We start from the raw sequence: 13739 nt of genomic DNA on the forward strand, positions 1-13739 counted from the left end.
AAATCTATCTTCCAAAAAGAAAACAATATGCTCTGCCTCTCTTTCCTACATAATTCTTCCCCTTTTTTGCAACTCAAGTGTCCCCCTCTGTGACTCCCCAGATTAAACAGAATTTTTCATATATGTTCTCCTAAATCTCAGTCATTCTTTTTTGTAGCATTTATCATAGTCATGATATTATATTTCTGTCTGTGATTATGTAATTGATTTCTTTCGCCTTCCTTCCCACTAAGCTCTTAACTCTTTGGAGGTGGAGACCAGACCTGTTCAGCTCACCTTTCCACATGCTGAATGAGTAGGCATACAATACCTAGTTTTTGGAATGAGGCGATGAAAGAATGTTTCATAGCTATCAGCTAAAATAGATAAAGGTAGATCTTCTGCTGCTTGGGGCCAGCTGTAAGAGTTGTTTGTCTGTACAGATCTTCTTTCAGAACTCATTTCAGTGATCTCACATCCAGAAATATAACTTCTTGAACCTGATATGCTGGCCCAGAGTCATGACACTGATGACCAGATGTTTGCCTCTAATGGCCCAATTTTAGTCAGCCTAGGAGAGGGAATAATAGTCCCATAAAAATCAACATCAAGAAGTAAAATATGCCCCTATAACCGCTATGTTTCCTTAATACCTATTTGTGATTTACTTTATTGGTTTATGAAAGTCAAGGATTTTTTTTTCAGTGGTTCATGGACACCTAAGAGCTTAAGGGGATCAGTGAACACCTTCAAAGAATATAAAAAATTTATCCATATGTCTGTTGGAGCATTTTTTCGTGGTGGTCATTGGCAAGTTTTCATCAGATAATCTAATGAGTTTATGTGCCATACAATTTTAAGAACTATTATTTTAAACCATACTGGATACTGTTTGACTTTATAAATAAGATTATTTGACATTTTAAACCATGACTTTGAACTGGAAAATATTAGGTTTAGACCCTAATTTGGTCATTTATTTCCTAGCTGTGATTTGGGCAAGCTACTTCATTTCTCTCCAATTCTCAGTTTTCTCATCTCTAAAGTATGCATAATAATGCTTACTTTTGTGAGTGTTTTTAGGGATTTAAAGGTATGTGAGGAAACACAAAAATGCAACATAGTAAGTGTTCGATAAATTGCAGCCATTTTTCATCTATGTATAACTTAAGTAAGATTGCTTGGTGTTTGAGAAACCAGCAGAATATATTTTTAAATGATTTGAATAAAAAGTTTTCCAATTTTACTCTGGAAATCTCTATTCATAATTGATATTGAACACCTAAGTAGTTAAATTCCAGTACAGTATAACCATATGATAGACCATCAGTAGAGAGCCTGAGGGTGATTGAGAATGCAGGTGTATGAGAATGCAGGTGTAATTAGAAGAGGTTAAAAAAAACCTCCAACCACTGCGATTAAAGAAAATATCAGAGAAACGACTTTTAGGAGGGAAAACAGACACCTCATTAAGACCTGCTGGGATTCAAACCCAGGATTATCCTATTTACGTGACAGGCACTTTAGCCAATTTAGCCACAGAGCCTGCGGTTCGAAAGTTAAGGCCTCCTTTCTGTTCAAATCGTACTCAATTAGGTGAAAACTTGAGTTAATTAGAGTCACTGCTCACTTTCTTCTCGAATAAATCGACCTTGCAGAACAGACAGACCCGCGATGGAGACTCCTGGAACTTAAGACTCCCATCAAGCCTAGCAAAACGCATACACGCACTCACACCGTAACAGAGAAAATGTACTTAGAACAACCATGGAATGGGAAAGAGTAGATACGAGCCGAGTGTTCGTTGTGGAGGAGGGGACTTCTCTGAATGAGGCCAAAGAAGTTCTTATATTCCATCCGATTGTAGTAATTTAGAATCCTCAAGTAAGTGGATATTCTAAAAGTAGAGTGAAAAGCTTTAATAGCAGAATAGGTCAGTTAGAACTTCAATCAAATTAATGGCATTCCTGGTTGTTAGAAGAGGGCACACTTGTGCACTGAAAAACAAACAAAACGGAGACAAACAACCCAAAATTCCAGACACATTCAGACTCTGCTAACAGCTGTCCGCTTGTGCTCTGCTTGGGGAAGTAGGAGATGGCCATTCAGGAGGCGGCTCGGTCAGAGTTCACTTAAAGGTTTTATGATTCAAATCCCAGGAGCCTTTGCCTGCCCGAGGCTGGGAAATGACCTCTGTTCCTGCAGCTCTTAGGAAGGTGCACAGATGGAAACCACAGCTCCCTAGGCTCTGGGAGGCGTCGCAGATCGGGAAATTCCTCCTTTTCTATACTACCTTCTTATTGGTTCTTCAAAAGGATGTTCTTTAGTATTTTCCTCATGGGCCCTCAACTTGTAGAAGCTAAACAAACATTTACTGATTGTACAATTATGAAATTAAGAATCCATTCTTAAACTGTTAACACTTGCCTCCTGGTTTTCTGCCTGTAATTGGAATAAGGCTGGCGCTGAAAAGGGAGTGAGTTCATCAAATTAGCAGATGCCACGGCACACCCACCCAGCTTCTGCTGCCTGGTTAAAATACAAAATGCGAGGACTCCAAAATTCTTTATTTAACCAAGTAAAGGCTGAAAGGAGCTCTGGGCCTGATAAGACCTTTGAATCCCAAAGTCTTTTTTAATTCCTTTCTTGGGTCAAATGGTCTGGCACTGACATTTTCTATCCCATTCAGAATGTTTTTATAGTGAATATAAACTTATTTTCTTGCTAACCAGGATAGTCACTTTTTAATTTAATATATGCTAACAAACTTCTATGATAAGGCTCACGCTACTATTCCATTTACAGTTACTGTATATTTGGAAAATATACAGTTTGGAAAACAGCACCTTCAAAATAATAATGGACAAGGAATCATGGTGCTTCTGAATTCTAATTAGCTCAATTGTTTATGATCAGGACTGTATAAATTTCAGTTACAAAAGCACAATTGGGATGACAGCATTTTTGGCTAAGTATTGTTCAAGTATTGTCCAACAAGAGTGATATTACTGAGTACCTACTATGTGTCAGGGGCTGAAATTAGTTCTATGGATACAACTAGGTACCAGATGGCCAAAGATGATAGAAAATAGAACAAGGAACTTTAATAAAAATTTAATATGATAATAAAAGAAGCACAAGATGATAGATGAGCACCTAACAAGGGCTTGTAATACTCTGTACTATGAACACTGCCCAGTTCAATACATTTTTTGATGATTTCTCTTTAATGTATTTGATTTTTTTGTAGAAAAAGTATATTTTACATATATATATAATGTATAACTGTACAAGTAGTACTTGGAAACATCTTTAAAACTTTCATGTTAATCCCAGGTATTTAACCAAAATAGGAATCTCTGCCAAGGTGGAATGAAATAAATCTGACCAAGGCCCAACGGTAGGAAGGTCTGCAAGGCGCATGAAATAAAATTATCATGAGAGTAGAAAGAGGCAGGATCCATGGAACCTATTCCAATGAGGTCCTTCCGGAAATAGCCTTGCACTCAGGCAAACAATACGTATGAGAACTGAAAGAGCAAATAACATATGAGACCCCAGAACAATTTGATGCACAAGTGCTTGATTAATATTAGACCCAAAATAACTAAATGAGGGATATGAATATGGATAGTGGAACAGGGGATTTTCATAACTGCAATGATTTCTCATTACCCTAATGAATGCTTCCTCTGTTGAGAATAGTGTGATTCAACATAATACTAGCTAGTAGATGTTATCAGTTGAATTTTCTCCTGCTAAAAATTCATATGTTGAAGTCCTAATCCCCACTACTTCAGAATGTGACTGTAGAAGTAGTTGAGAAAAACGGTCATTACTAATGTAATTAGTTAAGACAAAGTCATCCTGGAGTAGGGCAGGCCTCTCTGGTACAATATGACAGCGGTTCTTGTAAATGGGGGAAATTTGGAAACAGACATACACACATGTGAACATGAAAGCGGAGATTGGGGAGGGGGATGCACCCATAAACCAAGGAATACCAAAGGTGGTCAGCAAACCATCAGAAGCTACGGGAGAGGCATAAAAAGATTCTCCCCCATAATCCTCAGAAGGAACTACCCTGCCAACACCTTGATTTTGGATTTCTAGCCTCCAGAATCATGAGATGATAAACTTCTATGGTTTAAACCATGTAGTTTGTGTTATTTTGTTACAGTAGCCCTAGGCATCATCCTCTGAATATGAGCTAAGTTCTTTCCTAAATTTTGCCCCGAACTTAACTGAAGACAATTTATTTAAAAAAGCGTTGAGAACTATATTCAATTTTCTATGATAAACCATAATGGAAAACAATATATATAAAACAATATGTATATATATATACATTCTTATGTAATATATATATATTTCTATATAGATATCTGAATCACTTTGCTGTACAGCAGTAATTAACAAAACATTGTAAATCAACTGTATTTCAATAAAAAATAAAATAAAAAGAGAACTAATGAATAAGGGGTGATGGGAGGTAAGTGTGAGAAGGGCTCAAGTACACTAACTAAAAAGCTGAACAAAAATTACTATAAATTTTTTATAGATATACATACATGTAGTAAAAGATTAAAATGCAGATTGGAAAGATACTAATGGACTTCAGGATGGTGGTTACTTTTATGGAGAGAGGAAGGGGAATGGGAAGTGAGGGGTGATGCTTCAGCCATACTTCTAAATTATTTCCTTAGGGAAAAAAGAAGATCTGGGTAAAGGGTACATGACATCTATTATAATATTCTCTGTATTTATGCTTTACTATTTCATAATTACTTTTAAGTTCAATAAAATAAAATATATTTGCATAAACTTTCACATTATCGTATTAGAAAAATAACAAAAGTAAAAGTAAAGATTAGTGCACTTGCAAAGCCCCAAGTATTCACATATTTGCTTTACATGTAGTAGAGCCTCTTCCCTTAACAGATATTGTCAGAATTTCTATAGTTTCTAGAAAATAACAAAGAGCAGAGACATAATCTTTGCCATTAAGTAGCTAAAATGTTAGTTGACAAAACAAAATGTATCTATGGGTAATGATACTGTAGCTTTACCTAGGCCACATGGAAATGGGCTTTCCCTGAAGCACAGTGACATAAGTAAAGGCAAGCCTTCCAACATTTTATGTCAAACATACCAGAAAGCTAATACAAGGGGAAAAAATAAAGGCAATGACTTGGAATAGCAATCTAAAGTTTCCTCACTTTGTGAAACAACCATTCAAAATAACTTAGAATTTACCCTAAAAGAAAAGTTCGGGGGAAAAAAGTAGTAGGACCCTTTAAGGATTAAGCACAGGAAGTTCTATGTGAGCAAATTAGCTCTCCCCTGTATAACTTTTTTCTGTCTCTTCAGTTTATTTTCATTTTTAACTTTTATTGGTGAATAGCTTATTTAGAATACCAAAAGATATGAATATTGCATTTTTATGCACCTAGCACATTTGTTACTTTGTTCATTACTAGAAAGTTAATCCTTTTTTTGTCATTTGGTAGCAACTGTGAAATAGCTATTCCAACCCCCTTATCCAACCCTCCTCTCCTTTGATCACCTCACACTATATGAATTCAAAAAATGATCATCAGATTGCCTTCCCTGAATGTTTAAAATCTCCCAGATTTACAACATTTTCCTGAGGTCCTGTTGTCTAGTATGCACTCGGTGCTTTGTGACCACCTAGAGGGGTGGGATAGGGATGGCGAGAGGGAAGGGATATGGGGATATATGTATACGTATAGCTGATTCACTTTGTTATACAGCAGAAACTAACACAACAATGTAATGCAATTATACTCCAATAAAGATGTTAAAAAAAAAACAAGCCTTCCATTATAAAGTCTTAGCCCCAAGTTATCAGTATCAACTCCCCTTTTTCATGAGGAAATTTTATTTCAGAAAATGTAGTGTCTTTCCTGCTTCAAGTCTAGGTCAGAGCCATCTCAAACCACTGATAGATATCCCCAAATTTAAATTTTGGGGTGGGGGGAAGCTTAGAGTATATTTGTTCTGTCCTGGAAGGCACTGAATTATTAAGTGATCTACTTTCTTCCCAGTGACCAGCTTTGCAAACACAGGGATCTCAGGAAGTAACAGTTTTCATTTCACAGTCCTTGAACAACTGTGGTAAGATAAAGAGAGAGAGAGGTGTTTCTCTTTACTTAGCAGAATGGTATGTGAAATTAAGTTATATCCCATGGATCACCCCTGTCTGCCCTTGACTTGGCCAGTCTGGGGGCTGCTCCTGTATCTGTGACTACCTCAGTCACCAGTGGTGTTTCTAGATAAGCTTAGACTAACTGAGAAAGGGATAAGTCTGCAGGTATACCTCTCTTATGCCTCCTCCCACCTTTGTGGATATTTGGAGATAATTTAAATAGAGAATTTCTAGACCAGTGGTTCTCAACCTTACCTGCATATTCAAATCACCTAGGGTGATTTTTAAAACGCTAGTGTCCATTCCACACTCCAGACAAATTAAACTAGAATCTCTCAGAGTGGGATCCAGGCATCAGAAAATTTTAGAGCTCTCCAGGTGACTCCAACATGCGGCCAAGTTGTAGAACCACCGCTTCAATTTTAAAGAAATTTGTGGGCTCAGGGAAACTGTATTGATTTCATCTTTCCCTCCCATCACCCAGTACACACTTTACCTACCAGATAAAATAATTTAGTTAGGACACTGTTCTTGGATTGCACGTAAAACTTTTTTATTGGTTAAATTAAGGTGAGTCTTTTCATGTGGTTTGGAATAGAGAAATCTTAAAAACAATCTTTGATGAAGTTGATCATAGTCTGGTGACATGATGTGACAAAAAAATCAGGTGGTAAGTCATAATTACAACTCAAAACTGGTTCCTAGGTAGAACTGTTGGTATCTCACCACTGCTAGACTTGAGTGTGGGTAATACGGCATATTGAAAATGGGAGGAACAAGAAAGGATAAAGTCTGTGAACTATTTCCTTATGAACCGCTCAGCTGGTAGATGCTATGACTACTATTTTAAGTTTGTTCAAAGTGTTCTAATATCTTTAGAGCTATACCAGAGTTAAACTATTGTAGGTCTGTAATAAATATTGGCAAGACCAATTGTTCAGTACATGACAGCACAGGACGATTTAGCTAATAGAATGCAAGCTTCAGCGCACCACACTTTCAAAGGCCCATTTTAAGACCCATACTTTAATTTTGTGGTTTTTCTTAAATAGTCAAGAGGCACAAGCACTAGATCCACCCATGAATGACAGACCAAATCATTAAAGAGTCCAACATAAAGGATCGCAGCCATTATTATTTTTTAACACTGGGCTCTTGTACCTCTAAGAATTTGGTACATTCCATCCCCTAAGGTTCAGGAGCCCTTAACTACAGCCAGGCAAGGGACGCCTGGAGCTGCTGGAGGCCTTGCTGAGAAATAAACGGAACAACAAAAAACTGTTTTCTAAATTTCCTTCCCTTGCTAATGTGACAAGGTGTCACAAATTGGAAGTTGAGACAAAAGCACCAAGATACAGGAGATGCTGCATTCCAAAGGGGAATAGCACTTCAACAAAACACACAAAGGAGCTAGCCAAAGAAAGTCCTTACCCACATGAATGGTGTAAAAGGGCTAGGTCTAGAAAGAGAAGTGGATTTTTGGAGAGAATTAAAGTCAGTAACTTTAGAATCAGTGAGGCAAATTCAGAGATTACAAAAGAGATCAGTATAGAAGGAATCAAATCCACAGCGATGTGGACGCTGCGAGCTCTGGCAAAACGCACTGAGGGGGAAACATGTCTGCGTCGAAATGTTTCTACTTCACTCCTTTGTGTTCGATTTCTGAGAGAACTGTCACGTTTTAAGAAGCGAAATTTACCCAATACTTTCACAGCCTCCGGCCTGGGAAGAGTGTATTTTCTTTCTAGGGGAGCTTCCTGTGAAATCCATCTTTCTTATTGAGCCTCAGAGTATGAAACCTGAGACAGAAGCTCAGCCTACCGTCCCATCTCCCGTTCGAAACCCCGCAGCAAAATTAAGTGAAAATACTAATCCGTTCGCAAATCTTCCATTTAGAGTTTACATGAATAGCTGTCATTTTGTTTTTTCATGGAACAGGGACTAAAGTCACTCTTGATTTCACTTTGTGGAAGACCATCTCTAATCCCTGCTGAGGATGGAAAGGAATAAAATTTTTAAACGGAAAGGTTACTAGCATAACCCGAGCAAACTGTTAAGTACCTGGAGGCAAGATGGTTAATCTTCAGATTCTACAGGAATGTGCTGTGATCGTAAGGCAGAAGAGAATTGTTTCCGGAGCTAGGAAACAAAAAGTTGGAGATGCTGGGGATCGAACCCGGGACCTCATGCATGCTAAGCATGCGCTCTACCACTGAGCTACATCCCCATCACGCTTAAAAGCTGTTTTCTAAACTACCTTCATGAAATAAAACAAATTTACATTTTTAAAACAAAATTATTTTGTTCTTTTCTAAACGATACAATTCTCACCTTCTATTTTATAGAACTCTGTTACCAAGGAATTCCTATTAACCTGTATCTTGCAGACATTCAGTGACTGATGAGAATACACTGATCTCGGAAATCTGAGCAGGAAACAGTCTCACAGACCCTCCTTTTCTGAGTGCTTGTCTCGTTTGCCGAAAGATATGTGGAACAAAGGAAAATTCCTTACAGGAAGGATAAAAAAAATACTTTGCCAATGACTGTCTTTAATTATGAAACCTACCAAACTATCCCCAATTCCCCTCCCCAATTCTGCACCCTAGTCCCGGACTCCAGAAACCGCTATGTAACTATTAGAAAACAAGGAGCCAATGAAGGTATTTCTGTTAGAAAAATAAATTCCTTCCACTCTTAGCAACTGGGAGGGCTAAAGGGTAAAGATGTTGGATTGCTTCCTAAGGCCTCTGATCCTCATTTTATCCAAAGAATACAAATCAAATCCAAGGAATACGAATCCTCGGATCTTGTTCTGATTCTTTGGAAAGAAAAGCCAGGAAGTAAGAAACGTGTTACTTCTAAGATTGAGGCAAAACCTCTGCTTCCGGGTTGCTTTATTTTTTCTGCAGAGGGAGTGGTCCTTTGGAATTCAGATCACTCTCAACAAGGGTCTCAACAAATCAAGAAGGTTTTATCCCTGCCTAGTTCTGGGCAGTCCCCGGATATAGTAACCTGTGAGCAAACCTGGAAGAATGAATAAGAATGTCAAATAGAAAGGAAACGAAAACTGAGGATACAACATGCGTACAGGAGTGGAACTCTATGTAGTTCAGAACGGTTTGAGTTGGGAGGTGCAAGGTGGAGATGAAGGCAGAGAAATCAGCTTGACCAAGATGACACCTGCATTTCTCATCTTTTCACCTTGCTAAGAGAACCTAAATTTTATTCATGTAGTAGAGATGGTGGTCCCAGACAGTTTACATAAAACATGAGTCATCTAAAATAATTATGGTTTTTCCATTTCTTTTTGCCAGGGACTCTTTTAATGGTAGATCCATGACCCTCTGGTGGATAAGTTACACTAGGCAATCAGCCTAAAATCTTCGGAGTTTTTTCAGGATAAAAAGAAAAACACGTGAGGAGAGCCACACATCTTAATTTAGCATTGCTATTTGATTTTCAAATAGTAGTCTGCAAGCTTGAGAGAAACATAAAAATTGTATATTTTTTGTAAATAATGATTATTCCTTTAAGAGAAATGTTAAAAAGGCTTGCTGTGAATATTAGTTATCTATTGCTGAATAATACTCCAAAATGTACACGGTTAAAAAAAATAATATTTATTATCTCAGATTCTGTGGGTCAGGAACTCCAGTGTGGCTTGGCTGGGTAATTCTGGCACCAGGTGTCTCTTGAAGTTGAACTCAGGGTGTCTACTGTGCATGCAGTGCTCTGAAGGTTGGACTGCATCTGGAGGATCTGCTTCCAAGATGGCTCATTCACATGTGGGTAGGAAGCCTCAGCTCCCCCTCATGTCTTGGTGACTGACTCAAGTGGGAGAAGACTGCACAAGGGTGTGATGACCAGGAGGTAAGGATCATAGGGGGTCTTCTTGAAGGTTAGCTAAGACACTGTGTTATCCTTAATTGTATATCAGTACTTATTACAATACCCAGTGTAAGTAAATATTTGAATCATTTTTAAAATGTAAATGAGTGGATGGATAGAGAGATGGATGTTTGCATAAATGAATAAACAGGAGAATATTTTCAGTGGCTACTTAGGAAATTTTAAAAGTGAGAAATGAAATTTGGCTTCAATCCTCTCAATTCCATTCAAAGAAATGGAAAATGTATAAAAATGTATAACTTATCAAAGCTAACATAAAAAGTTATAGAAAATCTGATTTAATATATTGCCATTTAAAAAACTGAATCGGGAATTGAAGCAAAATTTCCATAAAATTTGATTTCCAGTCTGAGATCAATTTACTGGCATGTTCTATGAAATCGTAAAGGAAGCATTAACCTCTGTGTTGTACAAAATATTCTGAAAAACTATAAATTATTTTAGGAGATTAGTATAATACTGATACCAAAACCCAGTGGAGAAAATACAAGAAGGAAAAATTATAGGACCATTTCACTATAAGTACAGAGACAAAAACATATAAAAAACTAGCAAACAGACTTCCAGTTTCTGGTTCCATATATAAGGGGCTGGGAAGTCACCACTCCACTCTATCAAGAAGGAAAAAGCTGAGCAGACTGAAAAATCAACACGTCTTCCTGAATCTATAAGAGAGGTGTGGACACAGGGCAAACGGCTGCGCCCAAGAATGGAGAGATAGACAGGTGAATAAAGGGAGTGATGACTTACCTGAGCAGTGACTCACAAGTGGAAACCACAGGAAGAACCAAAACCTGAACTGTAATTGATAAATTGCTTAAGGATCCATGTAAGCAAGTCTGATAGTTAAAAACTCCAGGGACCCTGAGTCATGGCCAGGGCAGGGTGGAGGTGGCATCCCCACACTTCTGCGAGTTTTACCCCTAGGAGTTTGACCAGATTCTCACATTAAATATGCAAATATTGGGGGGAAATTCCTTCATGCTTCCAGCAGAGTGGGGAGAAGAGGAACCATGTTGAAATATGCCAGAGCACTCTGTTGTTCTTAACAAGGCCTGCCTACTAAAGAATCTATTTAACCAGACCCTAACTTGCTGGGGTTTTGTCAGAGCCTAATTGTCCTGAAGGAAGGGAAATACTCAGTTCCAGCTGGCTCTAGACTTTCACATGAGAGAGGGAAAAACCCAGCTCCAGCATACTCCAGCTATGTTGTCCCACCTAAGTCGGGGCATTTGCGGGGGCGGGGGTACAACTGAGAAACAGTTGTGAAGTTCACGACCCAGAGGTAAAAGATCATTAAAAGACTGAGACCTAATCATTGGACTAGAGAAAGCTTCTCCTCCCCCAACATCTCACCACTACATTACTAAAGTCCTATATATCCTTTTATCAAGTAAACCATGTCAGGCTATACAGAAAAAATTACACAACATATCAAATGGCAAAAAACAATTTGAAAAGGCAGAGCCAGAAGAGAACCAGACATTGCAGGGATGTTGGAATTATTAGACCAGAAATTTAAAACAACTATGACTAATATGCTAAAGGATCTAATGAATAAAGTAGATAGTATGCAAGAACAGATAGGCAATGTAAGGAGAAAGATGAAAATCCTAAAATAAACAACGGAAAAAGAAATGTGAAAGATTAAAAACACAGTAATAGAAGGAAGAATGCCTTTGTTAGGTTTATTAGTAGAGTGGACATAAGTAAGGAAAGACTCTGAACTTGAGGCTATATCAATAGAAACCTCCAAAACTGAAAAACAAAGAAAACAAAGGCTAGGGGAAAAAAAAAGAACAGAATACCCAAGGACTCTAGGACAAGCACAAAAAATATAATATATGTGTAATGGGAATACCAGAAGGAAAAGAAAGAGGGAAAGGAGCAGAATATTTGAAACAATAATGACTGAGAATTTCCCCAAACTAATGTCAGACAGCAAACCACAGATCTAGGAAGTTCAGAGAGTGCCAAGAAGGATAAATGAAAAAAGAAACAAACAGAAAACTATATATAAGCATATCATTTTCAAACTACAGAAGATCAAATAGAAAGAAATTACTCCTGAAAGAAGTCAGAGGAAAAACAAAACAAAACATCTAGCCTATAGAGGAACCAAGGTAAGAATTACATTTCACTTCTACTAAGAAACCATGAAAACAAGAATAGATTAGAGTGAAATATTTAAAGTGTTGAGAGAAAAAACCACAGCCTAGAATTCTGTACCCTGCAAAATTTTCAAAAGTGAGGGAGAAATAAAAACTTTCTCAAACAAAAATGGAGGGAATGTGTTCCCTGTAGACCAGTCTTGCAAGACATGTTAAATGAAGTTTTTTAGAGACAAGGAAAATAATATAGGTCAGAAATTCAAATCTTCATAAGGAAAGGAAGAATATCAAAGAAGGATATGGGAAGGTAAATAAAAACTTTTATTTTCCTTAGTTGATCTCACAGATAACGGTTTGTTCAAAATTATAATAGCAACAATGTATTTGATTATATGGTTATACAAATATTGTATATATACTTATGTATGCTTATATATAACTGAAATAAGTGATAGCAATGATACAATAGCTAGGAGGGAGGAAAAGTAGGATTTTTTTTATTACAAGGGTATTTACACTACCTGTGAAGAAGTGTAGGGTTATTGGAAGGTGAACTTGGATTAATTGTAAATGTATACCACAAACTCTAGAGGGACCACTAAAAAAAGTTAAAGAATTATAACTGATAAGCTAAGAAAGGAGAAAAAAAAGGTTTTTGTGGTTCCTCAAAAAATTAAAAATAGAGCTACCATATGATGTAGCAATTTCACACCTGGGTATACATTATTAATATTGTGATTTATAATAAGAAATGTATATTTGGCCTTCAGACCTGCTGCTGGCACAGAGCTCCTAAAATCCTTAGAATTTCCTAAGTGAAGAGAGAGACAAAGGTGTTTTTGTTATGTTAATGAGGTGAGCTTTGGCCTGCTTCTAGAGTTAGGGGCTGGTTGCTAGGAGAACAGTCATGCTATTAAGGGTGCCTTCCATTTCCACAGGCTATTCCTAACCTTTACTACATTTCCAGACCTCCTGTACTGGACTGTGACCAGTTTTTCTGCACAGAAACGTTGAGCAATGCCAAAGATGCAGTGAGAAATAAAATGGTAACTAGGTTAGTAACTATGCATAAAGAAATTCCTCTATGGTCATAGGGTGTACCCTTGAATACTGATGTGCAACTACCACATCAATACTAAACACATGCTACCTTCTCCTCCCCTTAAAAAAAATTACTGAGATATTTTATTTTTACTGATTATTTTCCAGTGGATAGTGGGAATGGATAGGACCTCCTTTAATTGAGCTAAATAAATCTTTGATATGCAGCTGTATTCCCTTTTCCTGGGTGCATTCATAGGATGAATTTACTTGTGAATTGTCCCTCTGGCTTTGTACTACTCACTGCGTAATAAGACACCCCAAGGAAGTTTCCAGGAAGCAGGGGAAATGGCGGTGGTTATTTAACAAAACGGAAGAGAAATAAGCACATAGATGGAAAATAGCTCGATTTAAAGGGAATGATAATGGGAGAAAAATGAGAAAGAGCTAGAATATTTTACTTAATAATGTAAGGCCAAAGGCTGAAAACGAGAACGAAGGCTGAAAACGAAAACGAGAGGACCTAC

The 13739-nt window shown here is 37.4% G+C and overlaps 1 non-coding gene across 1 annotated transcript; it reads right to left on the reverse strand.

Annotated features, from left to right (window-relative positions):
• Window positions 1-8303: 8303 nt before the first annotated feature.
• TRNAA-AGC (transfer RNA alanine (anticodon AGC)) lies at window positions 8304-8375 on the reverse strand. The gene has a single exon. It is a non-coding gene; the product is annotated as a tRNA-Ala (tRNA).
• Between the last annotated feature and the right edge of the window lie 5364 nt (window positions 8376-13739).

Source organism: Delphinapterus leucas, chromosome 10 (genome assembly GCF_059928025.1).
Source record: "Delphinapterus leucas isolate spDelLeu-1000000601 "Yukka" chromosome 10, BTC_Dleu_Yukka2, whole genome shotgun sequence".
Lineage (NCBI taxonomy): Eukaryota > Metazoa > Chordata > Mammalia > Artiodactyla > Monodontidae > Delphinapterus > Delphinapterus leucas.